Raw genomic sequence first — 25528 nt, forward strand, 5'->3', positions numbered from 1 at the left:
ATGGGTCAATAATTGTTCTAACGCCACTAATTAGATGGTCCAAAATGGGGAAGTATTGCTTATTTTGGGTATTATTGGGTAAAGTAATAAACGAAGAATATTTTTGAGCTTTATAATAAAAGTATATCCAATAGATACAAAAAATAAATAAATATTTAACAGACTAGGCAATCAGTTCAAGAAAATTAATATAATCTTCTATTTTATCTTCTACCACATATCTAGAAAAGTTTAACTTCATTACGAAAACTACGATCTTCTATAAATTACTTTTATCTTTAGTGGTGATGGCAATTTCATAGAAATTATAAATAGTTGAAGGCCATATAAGACAATCTGAAACAAAAAGAAAACGAGATTAGTTTATTTAAATAATATACGTATTTAATTTATAAAATAATAAAATAAGTAACAACAAATTTTTACAAAATAAAGAAAAGAAAGTTATTTAGTTTCGTTTCAGATATCACTATCATCCGTTTATGCACCTTTCATACTCTTGGACTCCTCAGAACAGCCCGTAGTGTGCTCTGAACTGAAACCAAATACCCCTCTCATGTTAGAAAATTAATAAAAATAATTTGCAAAAGACGCAATAGTCACACCCACATCTATTAACCCGGCACCTGCCACGTGGGGTGCTACCAGCACCCCATGACACATTTTTATCAAATATTTGGTATTTCAAGTTTATTAACGGTGCTGTGCGTCATAGTAGCTTTCTATAATATTATATAGCATAGATTTATTTGCGTTTGCAGTGGCTATTTAGTGATATTCTGAACTTGTAGCTCTAAAGTCGAATCGGGGTGTCATCGTCTGGCAGTTTAAGTTTTAAATTTTTTTTTGTGTTTTTCATAAACTGGTCAGATTTACATTTTTTATTGTAATAACTGATTTAAATTATTAATATAGTCTCTATACTCCATAAATTTTAATTTTTTTAGATATTTTACTTCACTTCATCTATTATAGGTTGGTATTTGCTAATTTGGTTTTAACACCTTTTTAATTTTATTTTTCAACTTTTATAATATATTAGTAGCAAATAAGAGTAACAAGTTAATAAAACATGTTTCTTTTATATACTTGTGAAACTTAATACCTTATTTTGTTTATAAACAAGTAGATCACAGAAAATTTTTAAGGGGTGCTGTGAGCACCCCACGTGGCAGTTGACGCCTTGCAAAGCCACGTGGCAGGTGCCGGGATAAAAGAAAAACGAAATCAAGAGAACCGATGATCTAACGAGTTCTTACGCCTTAAAACAAATTCTGGTTTCAACCTAAATCCGAACCTTCTACAATTTATAAAGCAATCGGACGATAAATAGATAGACGTGGTGAATCTACTATATGCATTCCACATCTTAATAATCCAACAAATTTGATTTCTAGTACTCAATTTGTCAGTAAATGAAGGTAAAGAAAAGACAGCTTAAAATTTGGTTTCGTTTCAGGGACCACCACTACCCGTTTATGCACACTTCGTACTCTTGGACTCCCCAGAATGGTCCGTGGTGTGCTTTGGATCGAAACCAAATCTTTCTGTCATGTTAACAAATTATTAGTACAAAATATCTGTACCGTAACATAATTGAACAGAAACTATATCAAGAACAAAGAACAACCGAAAAAGAATATAATCACATAAAAACATGCATAAAACAAGCAGCACAAGAAGCACTAGGAAACTTAGAAAACGGAAAGAAACCAGAATGGTGGGATAAAGATATCAAGAAGAAAATAGAGAAGAAAAAACAACTTCACCTACAACATCTACAAAATCAGGAAAACATTGAGATTCAACAACAATACAGGGACCTAAATAAAGAAGAAAAAAGAGAAGTGATTAAAAGAAAAAACGCAACCTGAATCAAAAAATGTAAATACATAGATCAACAATTAGGAGGAACTAGGAGTTCAGAAGCAGGGAAGATGATAAGGAATGTCAGAATATCACAAAAAGGTGGGCACACAATTAAGAGTATATCTGATGCAGAGTGGGAACAACATTTTAAGGAATTATTAGTAAAAAAACGACCACAATACAAAACAAGAATACAAGAAAAAAAAATGATATACAGAGAGAACACGAAACAGAACTAGATGAAAGCAAAGTGGAAGAAGCTATTAAAACTATGAAATCCCGGAAAACACCCGGGGCTGGAGGAATTAATCCTGAATTAATAAAATATCGACCACCCCAACTATGGAATATGCTTAAAAAACTTTTCGAAAGTTGTCTAAATGGAGAAAAAATACCAGATGAATGGCTAACATCACATATTACTCCTATACATAAGAAGGGACCTAAAAATAACCCCAAAAGCTATAGGTGAATCGCAGTCATCAGCACCATTGGAAGATTATACTCCAAGATATTAAGAAATGAAATAGAACCAGAAATTCAAGGAAAGCAAGCTGAAGAACAAGCTGGTTTTTGTGCGGGACGTTCAACGGTAGACATTCTCTTAACTTTAAAAATAGCACTAGAAAAAGAATACAGAGAAATCAGGAAACCCACATCGCTCTTATCGACCTAGAAAAAGCCTATGATAGTGTCACCATAATAGAACTATGGAAGTCAATGAAAGACATCGGTATCGATGGAAAACTCATACAAGCAACTAAAATGTTATATGAGACCACCAACACCAAAATCGAAAACGGCCAAAATTTCACTGAGGCATTTAATACTTCAAAAGACCTCCGACAAGGATGTTGTCTATCTCCCACTCTCTTTAAATTATATCTTGACCAATCCTTACAAAGGTGGACAAAAGCAGTAAAACTGATGGGACTGAAAGTGGGAGACGACTCCCTATTTACATTACACTTTGCGAACGACCAAGTTGTTATAGCCCAAGATCAGGATGACTTATGCTATATGATACGGAAGCTAAATGAACATTACCAACAGACAGGATTAGTAATAAATATGGACAAGTCAGAATACTTCATAGTGGGAAACGAAGACATTGAAAACCTACCATTGGAACAAGGACATATTGTTGGTGTGAAACAATGCAAATATTTGGGAGCTACATTTAACAAACGACGAAATACTGAAGATGAAATACAACACAGAATCAATAAAGGTAGAAGTATCACTAGATCCCTCAATTCAATTTTATGGGACAAAGATATCAGGAAGGAAACAAAGAGAAGAATATATGAAAGTATAATGAAGAGCGCTACAATGTACGGTGCAAAAGTTTGGGACATAAGTGCAAGAAATAAAAAGAAGCTACTTAGTACAGAAATGGACTTTTTGAGGAGAAGTTGTCAGGTCTCAAACTTAGAACATGTAAGAAATGAAACAATTAGAGAACATGAAGGTGGAAAAAACTATAATAGACAATATTGAAAGAAGACAGCTGACATGGTTCGGTTACGTTAAAAGAATGAATGAGACTCGCTGGCCGAGAAAAATATTAGAGTGGGTCCCACCGGAGAAAAGAAAAAGAGGACGACCACGGAGAAGCTGGAGGGACAATATTCAGGAGGCAATGGATTCGAGGCAATTAGATGAAGATATGTGTTACTATAGAAAAAGTTGGAAGCTGGGTATGGAGAGGCGGCGACAGCCGTAGAAATCCATTATATATAACAAATTATTAACAATAATTTGCAAAAGATGAAACAGCGACATCTATTAAAATTTGCGTCCTTTAACAAGCGATAATTATGAAATGATACTTAGAAAGAAAATTATATCTGCCCTGTATCCGAAAAGTATGTTCTAATGAGTATGAGCATAAAATGTAAGTTTATACTCCATTTCATGTGAATAAAAATATGTTGATATGATGAGTTTCTACTCATAGTACATAAGAGTAGATACTCTCTATTTAATTTAAACTTATAGAGTGGAGTATGTACTTCAACATTTGGAGTACATACATGCTCATCTACATCCTCTACATCTGAGGATCTAGATGCTCAATTTTATTCATACGAGCCATTGTTTCAGTAAGACGGAGCTCCAGCTCATTTTGGTATAAATGTTCGGCGTTATTTAGATAAGACATTTCCCGAACAATGGATTTGTAGATTAGGTAGTATCGAATGACCTCTTCGTTCACCCGATTTGAATCCTAAAGATGTTTTTATTGGGGATAGTTAAAAAGTAGCATTTATAAAACTAAACAAATAAATGTTGCAGAGCTAGGGCAAAGTATTATCAGTGAATATTTCAGATTAATTTATAGACTAGAGAAACAAAGAGAGATGGGTTTATGATAGTGTCAAATTAAAAACAGAGGATATTTTGAAGATTTGATTGGATAGTTTATTGTTATTGGCAATAATACTACAAACAACAATAATATTGTAAATTTTGCGTAACAACTGAAATATTATCGAATAATATATTGTAGCTATTTGTAATTTTTTTTTTGAGAGAAACATGAAAGCATTTGATACTAAATCAATAAGACCAAATTATTATGAAATCTTGTGACACTATATTATTCAGGACAAAAAATATTGCTTAATAAAAATCCTAATCCTAAAAGACGTTGCCTCAAATAACATTTACAAATTCAGAATGACATTTTTATCACCAACAGATATCCTCATCTTATTCGTAAAATCGAAAAGAAACACTGATAATTGGATTTAAGTAAAGATATATTTTTTGTCACCATCGCATACCCACAGAAAATATATGACATTAGAATGATTAAATTCGGAATTTAATGTTTTTATCGTGTTGGTACAATTTTTTTTTGACGTCAGTAAATCCATTAGTTCGATACCGTTGTTAGAATGACATTTTGGTGTAATATATTCAGAGAGGATTGAACCTACGTCATGTGAAAGTCCTGTATCTCTAATAGTTTAATTAATTATTATAGGAGGTACCGTTTTGACATAAATTATACAGGGTGTTAGCAAATAAGTGCAACAAACTTCAAGTGGTGATTCAGCTGCATAAACTTTTGTCCGCAAATGCTTTGTTTTTCAAGATACGAGTTGAAATCTTTGAAATTGAAATATTTCTTACGAAATGACGATTTTATTATTCCTCTGAAATCGGTTCAGATATGCAAATTTAATTAGGTAGGTTTTAAGAGGTAAGGTAAAAAGCTTTTTTTATTCCTAATACAAAATTAACGGATAATTAATGGAAAAAAATAAAGATAAACGATTGCTTGCTTCTCGTTTATGGACCTTTCCAGACATTTTTACTAAACCACGAACAAAATGTTATAAGATTTAGGACAAACAAAGGATGCAAATGTAAACTTCTACACTGTCATGAAAAATTTCAGGGTCACGTACAAATCTTATAAAAACGTGCGTGTGCCTGACAAGAAATCTATAATGATATTGTATATTTTTGTGAGCCTGTAGCCAGCAGAGACTGGATGTTGAATGGTGCATACATATTAAATTTAATTAAATTTTTATAGCAGGAATTTGAATGCTGTTGAAATTTCGTTTATTCAGAAAAGATATGATCAAGATCACTCAGTTTTCTGGAATGTTTGCAATAATTATCGTCTTCAATCACATTTATTTTAAATAAATGACTTAGATAACAAGCACGTCCAAAGCGTAGTTGATTTATGGTGGTTGTATATTTACGTGGACCTTTAAAACTCTTAAACCAAGTAGTTTGTGGAATAACTGGTTGTTAAGTGGCGCATCTTATATTATTTGTGAAGCAGTAAAAATTCCATTGAGCTTTCCATATTGGTAGGTATTTTTTTCTTTCATATTATGTAATATCGAATGAGATATTGTTTATTTAAATAATATTGGCGATAATACTGATCCTTGTAGTATAGTGTGATAATTATGTCGAGGTTCTATCAGTTTGTTATTATGATCTTTTATGTAGATAAACCCTATCTGTATAGAAACCGATAATTTGCAGACCCACAGCAATTGCAAACCGAAAGCAATTGGCAGATTCGTGAAATGTTACATTTTCTCGATATTAGTTATACTTGAATTGAAAGCTGGACACTCATTATCGATGACAAATGAAGAGCGTATTACAACGTTTGTAAAAGCAAACCTTTTTTGTAAAAAGTTTGTAAAGGCAACCTCCACTTATTATTTGGAGTAATAATATGTGAAAAGAGGGATATCGTTGGAATATGCAGCAAATCAAATAGAAATGTAAGTCATCAGATCCGGAATTACTGTTAACCTCTTGTAAAATAGCTTTTCTGCTTTTTCCACTTTTTTATTCGCTTTTATTTTCTTGTTCCCACTTTTAGCCTTTTTCTTATTTGCGATTTGTTCTTCTTTAACCAAAATATATCTACATTTTCACCAATAATATATAGCCAATGTTTTATTCGTTGAACTAATTGAATAATCATAAAGTCACATGTGTTTAATATTCCATTACATTATTAACGTGACAAATGATTATTCATAATAGTTAAAATTCACGTTTTTGGTATAAATTCTATCGAACTTTCGACATTCGAATATTTTAACCAAACAAATTTTGTTGCCACTTTACATTTTTTATAGACGTATTAGCAAACGTTTCTGCTTGGTTACTTTTGGGATTTCCAGATTTGCCTAATAGAAAAACATTAATGAATCTCATTTTAAAAACGTTAATTGATTTTTAATGTCTTCTTCTTAATGATAATGTCTTCTTCCTAAAACAACTAGTTGAAAGAAATAGCAGCCAATCAAGAGACTCAACTCATGTTTGTTGACCTCCGTAATGACAACGTTCCTGTGCCTAAATTGTGGAGATCACTACAAGAAACTAACATTATCTACATTCTAATCAAAGCATTAAAAACTATATGAAAATTCTATATCTCAATTAACAATTGGCAACACACTATCCAAAAAGTTCATCGTTAACAAGAGTCTGCGTCAGAGCTGCTGTTTTTCATCAACGCTGTTCAAGATATATGTTGCAAAAGCACTAAACCAGTGGAAATGTAAATGTCACGGTATGGATATTATTTATAGACATCGGAGAGGTTTGTTTATATACCTTACAATTTGCTGATGACCAAGTCATCATAGCTAATGATAAAGACGATCTAGAGTATATTTATGGCAAGAAAACTAAAGGTGGAATATGAAAACTAAAGGTGGCTTGCAAATTAATGTGGAAAAAACTACATACCTGCCCATAGGAGCTGAGTTATCCGATATCGAACTAAAGAATAATAAAGAAATCACAACCTGTAGTGAATACACGTACCTGGGATCTACCTAATCTTCGATAGAACGTAGATGAGGAAATAAAGAAAATGGTATCACAAGCTAGAAGAACAATTGGCTGCTGAATGGAATACTTTGGAGCTCCGAAATAGGAATAAAGCGAAAATACAATATATATGAATCACTAATTAAAAGCAGCCTACTTTACGGAGCAGAAACTTGGAAAACAACCGAGAAAAACAGAAAAAAAAAATTAGAAGCTGTAGAAATGGATGTGTTTAGAATATCGTTAGGTATATCCCGCAGGGAAAGAGTTCGAAATGAGGAAGTAAAACGACTAATTGAAATAGATGGTTACTTAACAACAGACCAATGGTAAGAAACAGTTGATTTGGTGTAGTCATATTCAAAGAATAAAAGACAGAAGAATGCCCAAAAAGATTATGCGGTGGGTACCACCAAACCGCAAAAAACGAATAAGACACAAAAAGACATGGAAAGAAGGGGTAACGAGTACAAGGGATCTTAGAGATGGCCAATGGGATTATAGAAAGACGTGGAAGTTAGGCATCGGACAACGTCGTTCTAAAACCGTTATACATACATGATTGAGTTTTTTTTTTTTAGAAACGTTAGTATAATCTTTCCTTTATGTGTTGCATTAACTAGGTTATCAATGTGCTTAAAATATTTAACCTCAGACCTTCAAGCATTTGTTAATATATTTAGACCAGATTAAAATTAATTAAAGTCGTTATATATTTCTTTTCGAAACGTTATAAGTTTATCTATGTTTAAATATTTTATTATAAAAATGGTAGAAAGAGGAGAATGTTTTGATTTAGTATTTTTCTTTTAAAATAAGATATGGTTGAATGCTCGAATATATGAATGTTACAAGTAAAAGGCAAATGTCGAGCATAGATCTTAATTTACGGAATCACTTAGATGCATTATATCCAAATCCGAACGTTGGATATATAATCGAGGTACAGAGCATTGGCCTGCCTAATCTCCGGATTTAAATCCTCCAAATTTTGGCATTTGGGGTTTTCTTAAGGTCTTAGTTTATTATACATCCGTCGAAAATGTTGGTAGCCTTAGGAATCGAATTATAAATGGATATGAGACAATAAGAAAATACACCAGGAATATTTGCGCGAATAAAACAAACAATGAGGCTTAGAGTTGAATTTTGTGTCGCGTCTCAAGAACATTTTAAATATTTAAGCCTATTTAAAATTTTATAAGTGGTAATTCCTGCCATTGTTCTGGTTTAATATTAGGTAGTTCTTATTAGATAGTTCATATTAGGTAGTTCTTGATAATGACTATGGATGGATCTCGAGCTAAAGTAACGACAGAAGAAGGTAGTACAAAATCAATTGCAATAAAATGTGGAGTGTTGTAAGGCAACAATTCCCTCTCAACCACATTGTTCAGCATAGCAGTAGAAGGAACAATTAAGGCTGGGAGAATTAAAGAAATTATATCCTACTCCTCAACACAAATAGTTACATATGCAGATGATATAGTTATTATGGGAAGAGACAAGGAAAGATTAAAAGAAGCAGTGACAATCCTAGCAAAGAAAGCATGGAAAAGAGGTCTAGAAATTAACGAAGTAAAAACAAAATATCTACTCTGCTCTAGAAGAGAAGATAACACGTCAAGAGAAATCACAAAAAACAGCACTTTTGAAAGATTTCAACAATTTAAATATTATTTGGGAGTGATAGTGAATGGTCAAAATAAGAGAAGTGAAGAAGTAACGGAGTGAATACTAGCAAGCAACAAAACATACTGGAGATATCATATGCTAATGAAGGACAAGAACTTATCCAGTAATACAAAACTGAAAATATACAGAGTTGCTATCAGACCAGTAGTTATTGACACAATGTGCCTCACAGAAAATATTAATAGAAATTAAGAATATTCGAAAGGAAAATCCTTAGACGGATTATGGACCCAATTAGAATGGAAAACGGAGAAATAAGAGGAAGAATGAACCATGAACCAAGTGACATAGTTAAGAGAGAACATATAGTTAGATTTATTAAACCGCAGAGAATGAGATCGCTGGGATACATAAAGAGAAGGAAAATCGACCTACTGATTGAGAAGACCACCAGATGGCAGGCAGAAACTGAAAGACCAAGGGGAAGACCCAGAGAGAGATGGGAGGACCGGGTCATGAGAGATAACAAAATCCTGAAAGTAAGAAACTGGAGGGAACTATGGAGATATCGAAATGAGTAGAAGAAAATTGTATCGAAAGCTAAGTCATACAACAAACTTTGACAAGACACAAGTGGAATGCAGAGTGATTCATCGCAATAAGCGAATCAGAGAGCTCTAAGTAAGAGCGGCAAACATTCCATTCGGAATGAAAAGCCTTGATGATGATGAGTTCTTGATAATGTATTAAAGAAATGAAAAAGACTCGTTAAGATGTATATTTTTTTTCTTAAAAATGACGCTTTATATGAAAAAAAAAGGCAAGAAAGGTTTTTTGCCACAAATTGAACGAGATGCAAAAATAATTTAACTATCTCAGTGGTGTACCATTTTTTTTTATTAAAAAAAATTAGTCCTTAACCGTATTCGTGCCAATTATTAATGTAAAATTCTTAATTTATTTATTATTTATTATTTCACTGACCTATGATAAAAGAAATCTCTATAAAAGCAGAATGTTTGTAATAAAAACGTAAAAAGGTAACTTCGTCATAAATTGATTTTTAATTTTAATTAAGTGTCTTCAAAGCAAAAAACTATCGCACAACATACTAGTTTTAGATAAATTAACAAGCAATTATAAAAAAATGCAATGTCAATGTTTTTTATGATATAAAAATTGTCGACAACAATTTCTACTTCAAAAAGTAATTGATTTGTTGTTAAGTGTTCAATGCTAGAGAAAAATAAATGGTTTTTTTATATAAGTCATTACGTACTTATCGGCTCGTGCCAATGGTATTCTATAGATGTTAAAATATTAAGATTAATTGTTTCGAATTTAAGTACCTATAACATTAGGAAAAATAAATCAATATGTTTGAATTTATGTACATGTTAAATACATTTTGTTGTAATTTCTCCCAACAAAAGTAATTATTCATTTATAAATATATTTTTAATTTAATTATGTTACGTAGGTCATCCATAGAGATGGCCTTGTTACTGACGTCACGTTTCCAGGGCATTTTATAAACCAGGAATTGCATTACTATCCGTTTGGTATTTTTCGGTAATAGACCTTGGGCCCACACTTAAAAAAAATACTATCTTATTTGTATTCAGTTATTCATGTCAAGTCGGACAACTTTTCTATTTTGGAAAATTTTCGGTAGGGGGGCGTTTCGTAAATGTAGAGGTTTTTAAACTTTGGCGCGTCCGACAACTGGAGCACCCTTAAAAAGTGGTCGGACAATATTACCAGTAAATTTTAAGTATTTTTATCAAACAATCCTGCAAAAATAATCATCATATACCTATGACTCTATAGTGCGCCCCTCATATTAAATACAAAAAAAATAAATAAATTACTTATAAGAAATATAGGCAAAGAAAAGAAATAATTAAAATCGTGGATTAAAATATTGTGCGAAAATGAAACGACCAAATTGCCCAACGCTTGAACTAATCAATTAAATGACTATGTATTAATGTAAAAATATAATATTTTTTCTCACAATAAAAACACTGAAAACTTTTGTTTTCTATACTTCCACAAAATTTTGTGGAAGTATAGAAAATAAAAGTTTTCAGTGTTTTTATTGTGAGATAAAATGAACTTCCATCAAGTAACGGTCGAATCCATCAATTATAATATTTTTTATTTATCTTATAAAAAAATGATAAAATTATTTGTTTTTCTCTTACAATTTTTACAGTCGTGCATAAATAAACAGCATTTTATAATTAAGCAGGAGGACTTTTTTTCAAACTTGGAAACAGAAATTGGAAAATGGTGTTCCAAAAGGCAGTGTGTTAGGTCCGCTCCTACACCTATTATATACGTGTGATATACCCGTACTGGAAGACAACACAGTTGCCACCTTTGCTGATAATACAGCTATCCCAGCAGTAGAAACGACTAATGACGAGGCGATCAACAAAGCCAAATAGCCGGCGGGTGTAATTTCCTCACCAAAATAATCTTTTGCCTGCTTTTATAAGGGTATGTCATAATCCCACAGGCATTTTCCTCACCAAGACCAAAATGGTTATTTCAGTTATTTCAGGTAGATTTTACTAAAAGGCATTCAATTGAATTATTTATCTACTATTAAATTACAGTAGGTACCTATAATTATAATAATTAATTAATTAATTATAGTATTTTATTTTTAGTCACAATTGGAATTTTGACAAAAATGGCATGTTTAATAGAAAGTGATCGCGGTAAACCTTACGCGGTATTGATATTTGAAAATTTTATTTTTTATAAAGTGAAAGTTTTAAAAAGTGAAGAAATGTTCTGGAGGATAAAACAATTTGTAGTGCCAAATTTTTTACTATTGGTGCAACTTTTACAATATCTAGAAGTAGCCGACAACATAATCATGAACCAGATTGTCAGAAGTTAGATCGAAAAATTGTTTCTAACTATTGTAAACGTAAAGCCGAAGAGAATATTATTGAAAAACTAGCAAAAATTATACGCCAAGCACTTGCAGCTAATTTGTCTGAAACAATTACTACGATTGTTGTCAGTTACATAAAAAAATATATAATTATCGACGAAAAATGATGCCTGGTCGACTTCCTTCCAATATTGATGAGGTTCAAGAATTTGTGACGGGGTGTGCTCAAAAAACAACCAAGAGGGAAAATTTTCTCTTTATAAACGGTGTCAAAAGTGGGATAATTGTATTTGGTTGTGAAACAAATATAAGACTTTTAGCCACATTGAATTTTATTCTATGGATGGCACATTGCAATTATTCATTATTCATGGGCTAATTAATGGGCATTATATTAAATATAATTATCTAATAAAGAAATTTTCTTTATTATACTGTTTACTGCCAAACAAATAACAGAAATTTACAACAATATTTTTTATTTGTTAAAATCAGAAATTTTTAAAGCTCTCAAAATTGAGTTTAATGCTAGTAAAATTTTTGAAGATTTTGAAAAGGAATGCAATCATTGAAATGTGTCCGGACACTGAAATACATGGTTGTAAATTTCACCTACACTAAGCTTGGTATAGAAATGTCTTGGTCTCTTGATTTAATATCAGAATATAAAAATGGTTCTGAAAGAGGCAAGTGGCTCAAACATACTTTTTAGCCCAATAAATGACCGTTTTGGAGCGTAATTTTCAGGGGCAACTCCAAATTGCATAAAAATTTGGATTTAGGTTCTACTTACACTCCACTTCAAAGTTGAATTTGTGCCGTTGGTTGCTTTTACTTGGGGGGTGACAGTCACCCCTTCTCGGGGGATAAAAAACGCGTGTTTAAAATAAGCCCGGAAATGGATAAATTGACAGATTATAAGCAACTTTCGTTCTATAAAGTTTTTTACGTAAATTAATACTTTTTGAGTTATTCGCGATTGAAAATATTGATTTTTCGACAAAAAAACTACGTTTTCAGACCGTTTTTCGCCAATAACTCAAAAAGTAAATATTTTATCAAAAAAATATTCTTATCAAAAGTGTAGCTTATAAGAAAACGAAAAAAATGGTGTATTAGTGAAGTCTATAAATTAAGTAAAAGCAAAGTTGTAGCTCATAAAAAATACGTTTTTATTCGTATAATTCCAAATCGAATAATTCAACGCGAAATGACCGAAAAATTAAGCACTTTTCGGGAAAAGCTTATTTATATTTTTAAAGTATCTAAGAAAAGCTTTATAATTGTTTTTTACAAAAATTTCTATCGTCAAAAATAAACGAGTTACACTAAAAAAATTAGTTGGCCCCTTTTTTTGGTAAAAAAATCGTGAAAACCTCCTTCTATTTAACACCCTAAATAAAATTAATCGTTACCGCTTTACCATTTATTTTAACTGTATGTATATTGTTTATATGATCTGTAAGTTTGATTGATTCAAAGTGCTTATTTTTGAAATACTTCGGTTATATAGTACAAAAAAATTTTCTAAAATTTTTTGAAAAATTTCATTTTTTCAAAATAACTTAAAAAGTATTAGTGATAAGAAAAATCTTAAAGAGTAAAAAATGTAGGTTTTGCTATTATGAATATACTAGTTTCATTTCGTTTCTCCGTAAGACAAAAATTGGTTAAGATATGGCTGTTCAAAATTTGCATACACTCGTGAATAGTGACCCGTTCAAGCTTTTTCAACTAATAACCCTTTCAAAAATAATCACTTTAAACCGGCGAGACTGACAGATCATATAAAAGATAGATAAGTAAGTAAATTGTTTGTAAAGCGGTAGCGATTAATTTCATTTGGGGAGCTAAACGCGGGGAGATTTTCATGATTTTTTTACCAAAAAAAAGATGGCCAACTTTATTTCGAGCGTAACTTGCTTATTTTCAATGCTAGACACTTTTATGAACAATTAAAATAAAGCTTTTTATAAACACTTTAAAAAAGTTTAAATGGGTTTTTCCCGAAAAGTGCTTAATTTTTCGGTGATTTCACCTTGAAATATTCGATTTGGAATTAGACGAATAAGAACGTATTTGTCATGAGCTACAACTTTGTTTTTACTCGATTGATAGACTTTACTGATACACCATTTTTTTTTCGGCTTTTTATAAGATACACTTTTGCAAAGAATATTTTTTTCGATCAGATATTTACTTTTTGAGTTATTTGCAAAAAACCGTCTGAAAACGTAGTTTTTTTTGTCGAAAAATAAACATTTTCAATCGCAAATAACTCGAAAGTATTGACTAACATAAAAAACTCTATAGAACAAAAAATGTTTAAAAGCAATCAATTAATCCATTTCCGGTCTGATCTTGAACCTATGTTTTTTCACCCCCGAGAAGGGGTGACTTTAACCCCCCCCCAAGTAAAAGCAACCCACGGCACAATTTCAACTTTGAAGTGGAGGGTAAGTAGAACCTAAATCCAAATTTTCATGCAATTCGGAGCTGCCCCTGAAAATTACACGGTATCGCCGTATTTCCCGTTCATTTACTGGGCTATTTGGCCTTACATTTAAAACCAGAAGACGTATCAGATTGTTTTGTGTTTGATTTAATGTCATGCAAAGCAGGAAATGAAATTTAAGATAGATATGTTGATTATTTAGTTGAAACTTATATAGACGAAAATGCCATATTCTCCCCATATTTGTGGACAGAGGCAAATTCTTCTGTTATTCGTATTACGAATGCTTGCGAATCTTTTCATTCGCATTTTAATTTATCGTTTTGTAATACGCATCGATCCATAATATATATTTTCTTTGAAAAAATTAAAGAATTTCAGGTAGATACGTAGGTATGTTAAAATTTAAAGTTTGCATATTGCAAAACCTATCAAAGATAAACAAGTTAAACTGAAATTGAAAAATGTAGTTTTATTAATAAGATATCAGTCTAATCAAATGACTAGAATGGATTTTGTAAAGTGTCTGTGTTATTATAGTAAATATTAAATCATAATTTATACGTCTTGCATATTATCTATATTATAAACTATTATTATAATAAGGAAATTAATGTCTTGTATTCGGATTTCGGAAGCTTTCATAATAGACATTCTTAAATTAAATCTATATTTTTATTTTATTACCTGAGTGAGATGGTGAGGAAAATACCTACCGGATTAATAGGAACCTTTAAATTTGGTGAGGAAAATACCTGTCGGATTATATGTTTTTACTGGTTGGTGAGGAATTTACCTCCGCCCCAAATAGCAGTCAACCAATCAGGTTGAATGAAGTGAATATGTCCATGTTAATTTTACCAACAAAAAAAAAAAGAATATAATACCAGCCAAAATCAACAATATCCAAGTACCATATGCAGATACTGCATAGTATTTAAGTATAACATTAGATGCAAAACTACGTTTGAAGGCTTACGTCAAGCAAAAAGGGAAGAACTAAATATAAGGTATAAAAAAATGTATCGGATAGATGAAAAAAAACTCACATTGTCGAACCACAATAAGGTATTATTTTACAAAGAAATGAGGCATGTAGAAACAAAACCTGCTATATCCAGTTTATGAAATTTTTCAGGAGACAAAAAAACATTAAAAATGTAAATTTCTCAAAAAGTATTCGGCATTTCTTAATCAAAGTGACATCAATAAATGTCATAAAATGGCGGACTTGAGCCGAAAACGTATGCCTGTAGATTAATAGATACTTGAACTTAGAAACTGTGTAAAAAAGGGAAAACAAAAAATTTAGGATTTAGCAGGTTTTGATTCTGATTAGCTCAAATATTGCAACCTGTATAGACTTATTGGATGCTCACTATGTAGGTGTACTAGATTAAGAATAACACAAAGATTCTGGAACAAAATGCTGAGAAATATTGTAGATGCTCTTTGGTACGTTGCAGGAAGTCTCGAGCAACGACTTCATAGGCACGAGAATATGGACGTAATCCAGCTCCTCGATACTACTCGGCAAACTAGAAGATTGAAGAGGACAAAGCCTTTTAAACTAGTTTAAGCGATATTGAAAAGCAGAGCATAGTGCACTATCTTGTTAGTTTAGATAAGAGACGCTATATAATTAACTCTTAATTTTAAGGAACAGTAGTAACATTGGTCATTTATGACCAGATCATCATACTGATAATTAAGGAAAATAAAACATTTTTTTCAAAATTAGTTTTTGCTTTACGCCGAAATAAAATTATTTATGTATTTAAAAATAAAACCATAAAAAACAACTCAAAACGCACGGTCGTTTAAATTTTAAATTTTTTTATCTGGTTTATTGATTTCAATGTTAATTTTAACAATAAACCTATAAAAGGACACCCACATAAAGAAAGATTACAAAAATATTTAAATAAGTTAAAGTTAAAGGTAAATGTTTCATTAAACCCCCATAATATAACGGATATCCTGATAATTATATTTAAATTATGAATAATATTTCCTGTACATAATATAAATAATAATACTCTTGATAATAAAATAAATACTATAAAAAATAAAACATGAATTAAAAGACAAAAGAAAGTCAACTTATATTCACTTAGAGATAAAAATCTTATTATTAAACCTAATTGACTTAGGGTAGGGAGAGCCATAGTTTTTTACGTCAAATTCAAAATTAGCCCCTAACTCTCGATATATAAATAAATCAAAAAAATTGAATACCTCCTTCATGAGACTTTTTTTATTCAGTTATTCATGTCAAATTGGGGGGGGGGGGGGGCGTTTCGTAAATGTATAGGTTTTTAAACTTTGGCGCGTCCGACAAGGAGTAGGTAGGTACGCTTAAAAATTTGTCGGACGAACTGAAGAAGAAACGAAGAAACTTCTTTTCATAACCTTTCAGCAGTTGTAGGTACTTACCTATTTTATTTTTTGTAAACGTTAAGACGGCGGAGATAATGTATTTTTTTATAAGGTGAAAAATGATACTACTTCATTCTGCTATATCATAAGGCAAAACATTATTTGATAGTAAACAATTAAAAATGAATATGCGTTTTTAAAAACAATTTGAGATCTTACGAAGAGAATGAGACCAAAAAAGCCGTTTTAAATATTGACAAAACGCCTGTACAGCCATGTGTAATTAACTCTTTTTTCCAAATGGAAAAAACAAATACAATTGTTTAAAAACTACTCAACCGATCTTTTGCACATGGGGCCCATTTTTTGCACATATAGGCCAGGGTAATAAGACAAAAATATACCCTGTTCGTGATACTTCAGCAGCCAGGGTACTGAAGCATTTTTTCGACAGGTAATACCTATAGGAACAAATTATAACTATTTCCTGCGTAGGATCTGGCGGCCATTTTTATTTATAAACAATTAACTGTCAAAAAATGGCATTTTCCCCTTTTTTTCAAATCAACGGAAAACAGTGAAACTTATGATTTTTTCAGTACAAGTATCTTCGAGATTATGGAAAAAGCTTTAAAATGACGTATGTCATTTTGATGTATGTCAAAAGTTTGATATACTCATTTATTGTTAATATAATTGCGAAAAAAGGTCGGAATTGCAAAAAAAAATATTTTCTCAATAACTGTTGTAAAAATTAGTGTACAGCTTTGAAATTTTTGTCAAATGAGGGTTCTTTGGTGCTTAATATGTGATAAAAATTTCAAAGCGATTCATTCAACTGTTTAAATTTTTTTCAAATTGTTTATCCCAGAGAGCATTTTTTTGCAATAACATAAGTCAGAAAAAATGATCTAGAACCATTCCACAGGTGTCAAATGAAAGAACATGAGCTACATTTTCAACATGATTTAAAAAAGTGAATAAAAAATGTATTTATTAGTAATAAATAATTATGCAAAAGTATCGTCAATTTTCCTTTATAAACTTTTTGAATAACTTTTTTCAAAAAAATTAACTTTTTTACCCTGCTTTAAGTGCACAACTACCAAGTAATGTTATCTATATCATAATTGATAAAAAATTGTAATAAATATGTATAATTTCTTATATAACAAAATAAAAAGTTTATAAGGAAAGATTTACGATTCTTTTGCATAATTATTTATTACTAATAAATGCATTTTTTATTCACTTTTTTTAAAACAAGTTGAAAATATAGCTCATGATCTTTCATTTGACACATGTGGAATGGTTCTAATGTCATTTTCTTCTGACCTATGTTATTGCAAAAAAAGTCCTCTCTGGGATAAACAATTTGAATAAAATTGAAACAATTGAATTAATCGCTTTGAAATTTTTATCACATATTAAGCACCAAAGAACCCTTATTTGACAAAAATTTCAAAGCTGTACACTAATTTTTGCAACAGTTATTGCGTACATAATTTTTTTTGCAATTCCAACCTTTTTTCGCAATTAGGTTAACAATAAATGAGTATATCAAACTTTGTAATACGTCATTTTAAAGCATTTTCCATAATCTCGAAGATATTTGTACTAAAAAAACCATAAACTTCCCTGCTTTCCATTGATATGAAAAAAAAAGTGAAAAATGCAATTTTTTGACACTTAATTGTTTATAAATAAAAGTGATCGCCAGATCCTACGCAGTAAATAGTTGCAATTTGCTCTTATATGTATTACCTGTCGAAAAACGCTTCAGTACACTGGCTGTTCAAGTGTCATGGAAAAACCTTATTACCCTTGACTAATATAGTAACTACATAAACACCCGTATTGTGAAATTTGTTTCAATTATATTTATTTCAATATTGTTATTGTTTATTTTTATAATTATAAATAATTGAAAAAAAATTCTTATTTTCGGGTTTAATTTGCAATTACTTTTTTGTTTACAAACATTTTTTAATTTAAAAAATCTCATTTTAAAGAGCAAGTTTTTTATGAAAGTCGTCTTTAAACGTTTTCATCTACAATACATAGTTTTTTCACAATATTAAATTAAAGAAAAAAAGTCGCTTCTTTTCCTTAAATGTTAATAAAAAATCATGATGCAGTATAGCAATTTTCGATTTGTCAAGTGCTTTTTCGGCCTTGTTTCCTGCGCTATTAAATTGTTTTATTTGGTTATTGATTTAAATATTAATTTTAAAATAATTGATCAACTTACCAAACAAAGATATCCACAGGATAAACAAACTACAGAACCTAACTCACTTCCTCAACAATTTGGTCTCACTACCGGCATTTTTCCAAACACTGCTTGAAAAACTCTTGGTGGACGAGGACGAGGACGAAGAGCAAGAAGTCTGAGAGTTGCTCCTTTTCACCTCTCGCCTGTTATTGTTTACATGCAAAAACTTATCAATAATTTGCCTGACATGGCTGTGAGTTCGGCTAAACGGATTGGTGTACATTTTTATCGCGTAATGGTAATTTGCAATTGCTTGCTTTTGCTTGGTGTTGTAAGCATAAGCTTTTAATAGCGATTGAACGAACGTCGCTATATCACGGTAATATATAGAATTCAGTAAACTCTATACGTCATGAGGACGCCTTGCAACAAGGCCAATGTCAACGGTTGCGAAGAAATTTAATAATGCTCAGAGATCGGTCGAAGTTCGTAAGATTGATTTATTTAAAAATTGTTTTGAAGAAAGGAGATGGGACAATAGCCTTCGTTAAAAGATAATTATTTCGATTGTTATTTATTTAATTCATTTCTTTGGTTTCAATACTTAAGAAATACTCACGATAGCCCAGAAAAAAGTTTTTCTCAAGACATCTCAATATGGAATTCACAGGAATCTCTCCCATATAGTTGACGAGTTTTTCCGATAATTATACTGAGTGACAAAAAAGTCCACAAAGAAAATAAAATTCCTGTGGCTCGCTATATACCACAAATCACAAAAATACTAGATCCTTTGTAAAAGGAATATTTAAAATCTCTAAATAAGGGTTACATTACATCACAGAACATTTTCGGATTAAAAAAGTCATCATCAGTGTTGAAAAAACCAATATTGTGCATACCTCAGCCACCAAAATGTTTTTGGTAAAAACCCTTTAAATGTTGAAAAGTATTGTTATAAAATATACTACATAGTTTTAATAATATTTTGTGATGTTGTCAATACGCCTGGATATTACCCAGGGCAACACAGGACACAGGACTCTTCCCACGTGGTTGGAATATAAGGAGGATTGAGACCTCACATATTGGAGTTGAAAAGCAACTTAACAGAAGTAGTTGTCTGGTGGGCAGTAGCGGCTCGTCAGAGGAGGCAACGGAGGCTTAGCCTCCCCATAATTTTTTTACACGACATAATATTTCTATAATTATTGAGGAAATGTCACTGTTTTGTTTATTTTGAATCACGAGAAACAACAAGCGCTCTTACTAATACAAAGTGTAAGTTATTGCACACTTGTAACTAACGCATCTATATACCCACCTATACGCTGTGAGCAGCTCCTCATATCCCTACCAAGGGAGGCAGAAACCAGACTCGACTCCGTTGTGTTATAAGTTACGACAAACTTCTCGAAACCAGCAATATAGTTTCCTATGCGTACAATAATACTCGATAGAGAAACGTAATATTATATCGCTTCACGTCATACTACCCAGAAATATAAGGCAAGGGAGGCTAAACCAGAATTAGGCTCACTTGTGTTTTTACTTATATGTATTCTATAAGGAAGATAATAGCCAGGGTATTTCTTGGTGTGATTTTGTCATTTTATTTTATTTTAATTAGTGTTTGGTGAATTTTCGTAATTCATATATTTTTATTTGTGTTGTTATTGGCTTGGTAAGGTTATTTTTACAATTTATGTACCGTTGTTTGTTTATATAAAATGGATAAGTTAAACGAAATCAAAATATCTGAAGATATAATTGACTGGCTGCTCAGGAATAATTTTAATACTTTAAGTATATACATATAATAAAGCTTATATTATTAAAACCTTAGGAAGACCACAGCCAAATTTAACTATTATTAAATCCTCAGGTAATCGTCAAAATCGTGCATTTAATATTAATTGGTATAATAAATGGGACTGGTTAACCGGGTCTATTAAGAGGGAAAAAGTTTTTTGCTATCCTTGTATCTTATTTTCAGCACAAACCGAACATACAACGTGGTCTAAAATAGGATATTCAGATCTAAAAAATTTACCTCGTTCAACTGAAAGACATTCCAAATCTAAAGATCACATATTTTCGTCGTGTAAATTAAAACTTTTTGCTAAACAAAATAATATATTAACTTCTTTAGATACAGCTCAAAAATAGGCCATAATTACTTACAATAATCAGGTTTTGGAGAATATGATGAATTTAAATTACAATATATTTGGCAATATAACAATATATTTGGCTTCGCAAGAATTAGCTTTTCGCGGACACGATGAAAGTGATGATTCCATTAATCGCGGCAATTACAAGGAACTTCTATCGTTGTGGGGTAAATATAACTCAAAATTCGAAAAATTTCGTTAATTTTAGATTTAATCCTGTTTTTATAAAGTTCTTTTAGTATCAATAATTCTAACAATATTATTATTATTAATTACAAAAGCTATTCTACATCTTAGTTATCAATGCAAGCATGCGGTAAGAGGGAAGGTCCACGTAAGGTGAAATGTAAATAAAAATGGTCAAAAACAAATGGAGCCTTAAATTACATTTTTGGTGCATTTTTTTGCTAGTGCGTCCAGATTTTTCATAGTTAGAGCCTCCCCTGTTGTAAAACTCACGAGCCGCCACTGGTCTGTTAAGTTGCCTTTCAACTCCAATATGTGATGTCTCAATCCTGTAGTCCTGTCTGAAAAATGTAGTCCAAACAATTTGCATCTTATTTAGATTTAATAAGCCTTTGACTTGTTAAAACCCTATGTTTTATTTATTTATGTATTAAACTAGATCGTAAACATAATAATATATTAAATTTAATTTTTAGAATAACGTTCTTGAAAATCTATCGTCAAATAATTTTCTTAATTTCTGTATACAGGGTGTTTCATTAATAATTTTGGATATTTTAACTGTAGATTCCTGGGCTCAAAATATTAAGATTTAACGCAAATCACTTAAATAAAATGTGGCTCCTTACTGAGCTGCAGGGTGTTTTATTTTCAAATTTAACTATTTGTAGCTAGTCTTTTAAAACCATTTGACACATTCTTGTCATACTTGGCAGCAGCAAGTGTATAGGTACTGTACACCCTACTAAATTATAACAAACGTTTCTGGCTACTACCAGACTCGTACGGCATGGGATAGTGAATGGTTGAACTGCTATTTTTATAAATAAAAATGTATACCATTTTTATTCATTCAGTTGCGGTGCGAAACCAAAACTGTCTTAATTTTTACTCAGATCAGAGAGTGCAGCCAGCACTCTTATCGACGATTTCACCTCTTGTTAGAGGTTCATCAGAGACTACATAGGCTGCTTTTCTCTGGCCCAGGTAAAAATCTTCGACATATCCATCTCCCACCGCAACTGACGAGATGGTAGTAGGTGCCTAGCGGCATCTGCTAAATAAAAGACTAAGTTTTTCAACCTAATCAAAATATTTGTAAATTAAATATTTTTAAAAGATTTTTAATTGAAAAACTTTATTGGCCCATTTCCTGGTGACAACCTCCAAGGCTTCTACAATATGCAAGCCAAATGGATGCTGCAGTGAAGACTAAAGGGAAGGAATTCTACACTATGCAATTCACAACCCCCGTCTGTAGCGTGGTAAAGTTCCAACGGAAAATGGACCTAGTTACTCTATAGGAGTAATACTAATATAAAAATAAAAATGTATACCATTTTTATTCATTCAGTTGCGGTGCGAAACCAAAACTGTCTTAATTTTTACTCAGATCAGAGAGTGCCGCCAGCACTCTTATCGACGATTTCACCTCTTGTTAGAGGTTCATCAGAGACTGCATTTCTCTGGCTCAGGTAAAAATCTTCGACATATCCATCTCCCACCGCAACTGACGAGATGGTAGTAGGTGCCTAGCGGCATCTGCTAAATAAAAGACTAAGTTTTTCAACCTAATCAAAATATTTGTAAATTAAATATTTTTAAAAGATTTTTAATTGAAAAACTTTATTGGCCCATTTCCTGGTGACAACCTCCAAGGCTTCTACAATATGCAAGCCAAATGGATGCTGCAGTGAAGACTAAAGGGAAGGAATTCTACACTATGCAATTCACAACCCCCGTCTGTAGCGTGGTAAAGTTCCAACGGAAAATGGACCTAGTTACTCTATAGGAGTAATACTAATATAAAAATAAAAATGTATACCATTTTTATTCATTCAGTTGCGGTGCGAAACCAAAACTGTCTTAATTTTTACTCAGATCAGAGAGTGCCGCCAGCACTCTTATCGACGATTTCACCTCTTGTTAGAGGTTCATCAGAGACTGCATTTCTCTGGCTCAGGTAAAAATCTTCGACATATCCATCTCCCACCGCAACTGACGAGATGGTAGTAGGTGCCTAGCGGCATCTGCTAAATAAAAGACTAAGTTTTTCAACCTAATCAAAATATTTGTAAATTAAATATTTTTAAAAGATTTTTAATTGAAAAACTTTATTGGCCCATTTCCTGGTGACAACCTCCAAGGCTTCTACAATATGCAAGCCAAATGGATGCTGCAGTGAAGACTAAAGGGAAGGAATTCTACACTATGCAATTCACAACCCCCGTCTGCAGCGTGGTAAAGTTCCAACGGAAAATGGACCTAGTTACTCTATAGGAGTAATACTAATATAAAAATAAAAATGTATACCATTTTTATTCATTCAGTTGCGGTGCGAAACCAAAACTGTCTTAATTTTTACTCAGATCAGAGAGTGCAGCCAGCACTCTTAACGACGATATCGATTTATCGACTGAATGAATAAAAATGGTATACATTTTTATTTTTATATTAGTATTACTCCTATAGAGTAACTAGGTCCATTTTCCGTTGGAACTTTACCACGCTGCAGAGGGGGGTTGTGAATTGCATAGTGTAGAATTCCTTCCCTTTAGTCTTCACTGCAGCATCCATTTGGCTTGCATATTGTAGAAGCCTTGGAGGTTGTCACCAGGAAATGGGCCAATAAAGTTTTTCAATTAAAAATCTTTTAAAAATATTTAATTTACAAATATTTTTATTAGGTTGAAAAACTTAGTCTTTTATTTAGCAGATGCCGCTAGGCACCTACTACCATCTCGTCAGTTGCGGTGGGAGATGGATATGTCGAAGATTTTTACCTGGGCCAGAGAAATGCAGCCTATGCAGTCTCTGATGAACCTCTAACAAGAGTGAAATGTCGCACCGCAACTGAATGAATAAAAATGGTATACATTTTTATTTTTATATTAGTATTACTCCTATAGAGTAACTAGGTCAATTTTCCGTTGTAACTTTACCACGCTGCAGACGGGGGTTGTGAATTGCATAGTGTAGAATTCCTTCCCTTAAGTCTTCACTGCAGCATCCATTTGGCTTGCATATTGTAGAAGCCTTGGAGGTTGTCACCAGGAAATGGGCCAATAAAGTTTTTCAATTAAAAATCTTTTAAAAATATTTAATTTACAAATATTTTTATTAGGTTGAAAAACTTAGTCTTTTATTTAGCAGATGCCGCTAGGCACCTACTACCATCTCGTCAGTTGCGGTGGGAGATGGATATGTCGAAGATTTTTACCTGGGCCAGAGAAATGCAGCCTATGCAATCTCTGATGAACCTCTAACAAGAGTGAAATGTCGCACCGCAACTGAATGAATAAAAATGGTATACATTTTTATTTTTATATTAGTATTACTCCTATAGAGTAACTAGGTCAATTTTCCGTTGGAACTTTACCACGCTGCAGACGGGGGTTGTGAATTGCATAGTGTAGAATTCCTTCCCTTTAGTCTTCACTGCAGCATCCATTTGGCTTGCATATTGTAGAAGCCTTGGAGGTTGTCACCAGGAAATGGGCCAATAAAGTTTTTCAATTAAAAATCTTTTAAAAATATTTAATTTATAAATATTTTTATTAGGTTGAAAAACTTAGTCTTTCTGCTATTTTTAGATTCTCCAATACTTTCTATGTAAATAATATACTCTTCATTCGTAACGATAAAATTATTAGTTTTAGAGATATTTGAAGTTAATGTTATGAACAATATCAGATACGCAGATGACACCTTGTTGCTGACTGGATCAATTGAACATCTTCAAGCGTTATTGAATCGAATGGTGGCATTCTGCGCGATATATGGACTCCAACTCAACGCAAGAAAAACAACGTTTATGGTTATTAGTAAACAGGCAGCCGTAAATAATAATATCTATAACGTAACAATCGGTAATGACTCAATTGAACGAGTAAGTAATCTTGTATATCTGGGTACTCATATTAATGAAAGCTGGAACCCTAGTACAGAAATAAAAAGTAGAATTGCCAGAGCAAGAACAAGTTTTATGAAATTTAAGAAAATCCTGTGCAGTCATGATCTAAATTTGGAACTTCGCATAAGAATGGTCCGATGTTATATATTCCCACTACTACTTTACGGGGTTGAAGCATGGACACTGACAGAATCGCTTTTAAAAAACCTAGAAGCATTTGAAATGTGAGTCTACCGCCGTATTCTGAAGATCAGTTGGGTAGAAAGAGTCACAAACGAAAGGGTTTTGCAACGTTTGAATAAAAGTTGCGAAGTAGTGAACACGGTTAAAAGGCGCAAATTGGAATACTTTGGTCATATAATGCGTCACCCAGAAAAATATGACATACTTCACCTTGTCATGCAAGGTAAAATAATGGGAAAAAGAAGTGTGGGCCGCCGTACAACTTCTTGGCTTAAAA

The sequence above is a fragment of the Diabrotica virgifera genome, chromosome 2, assembly GCF_917563875.1.
Source record: "Diabrotica virgifera virgifera chromosome 2, PGI_DIABVI_V3a".
Classification (NCBI taxonomy): Eukaryota; Metazoa; Arthropoda; class Insecta; order Coleoptera; family Chrysomelidae; genus Diabrotica; species Diabrotica virgifera.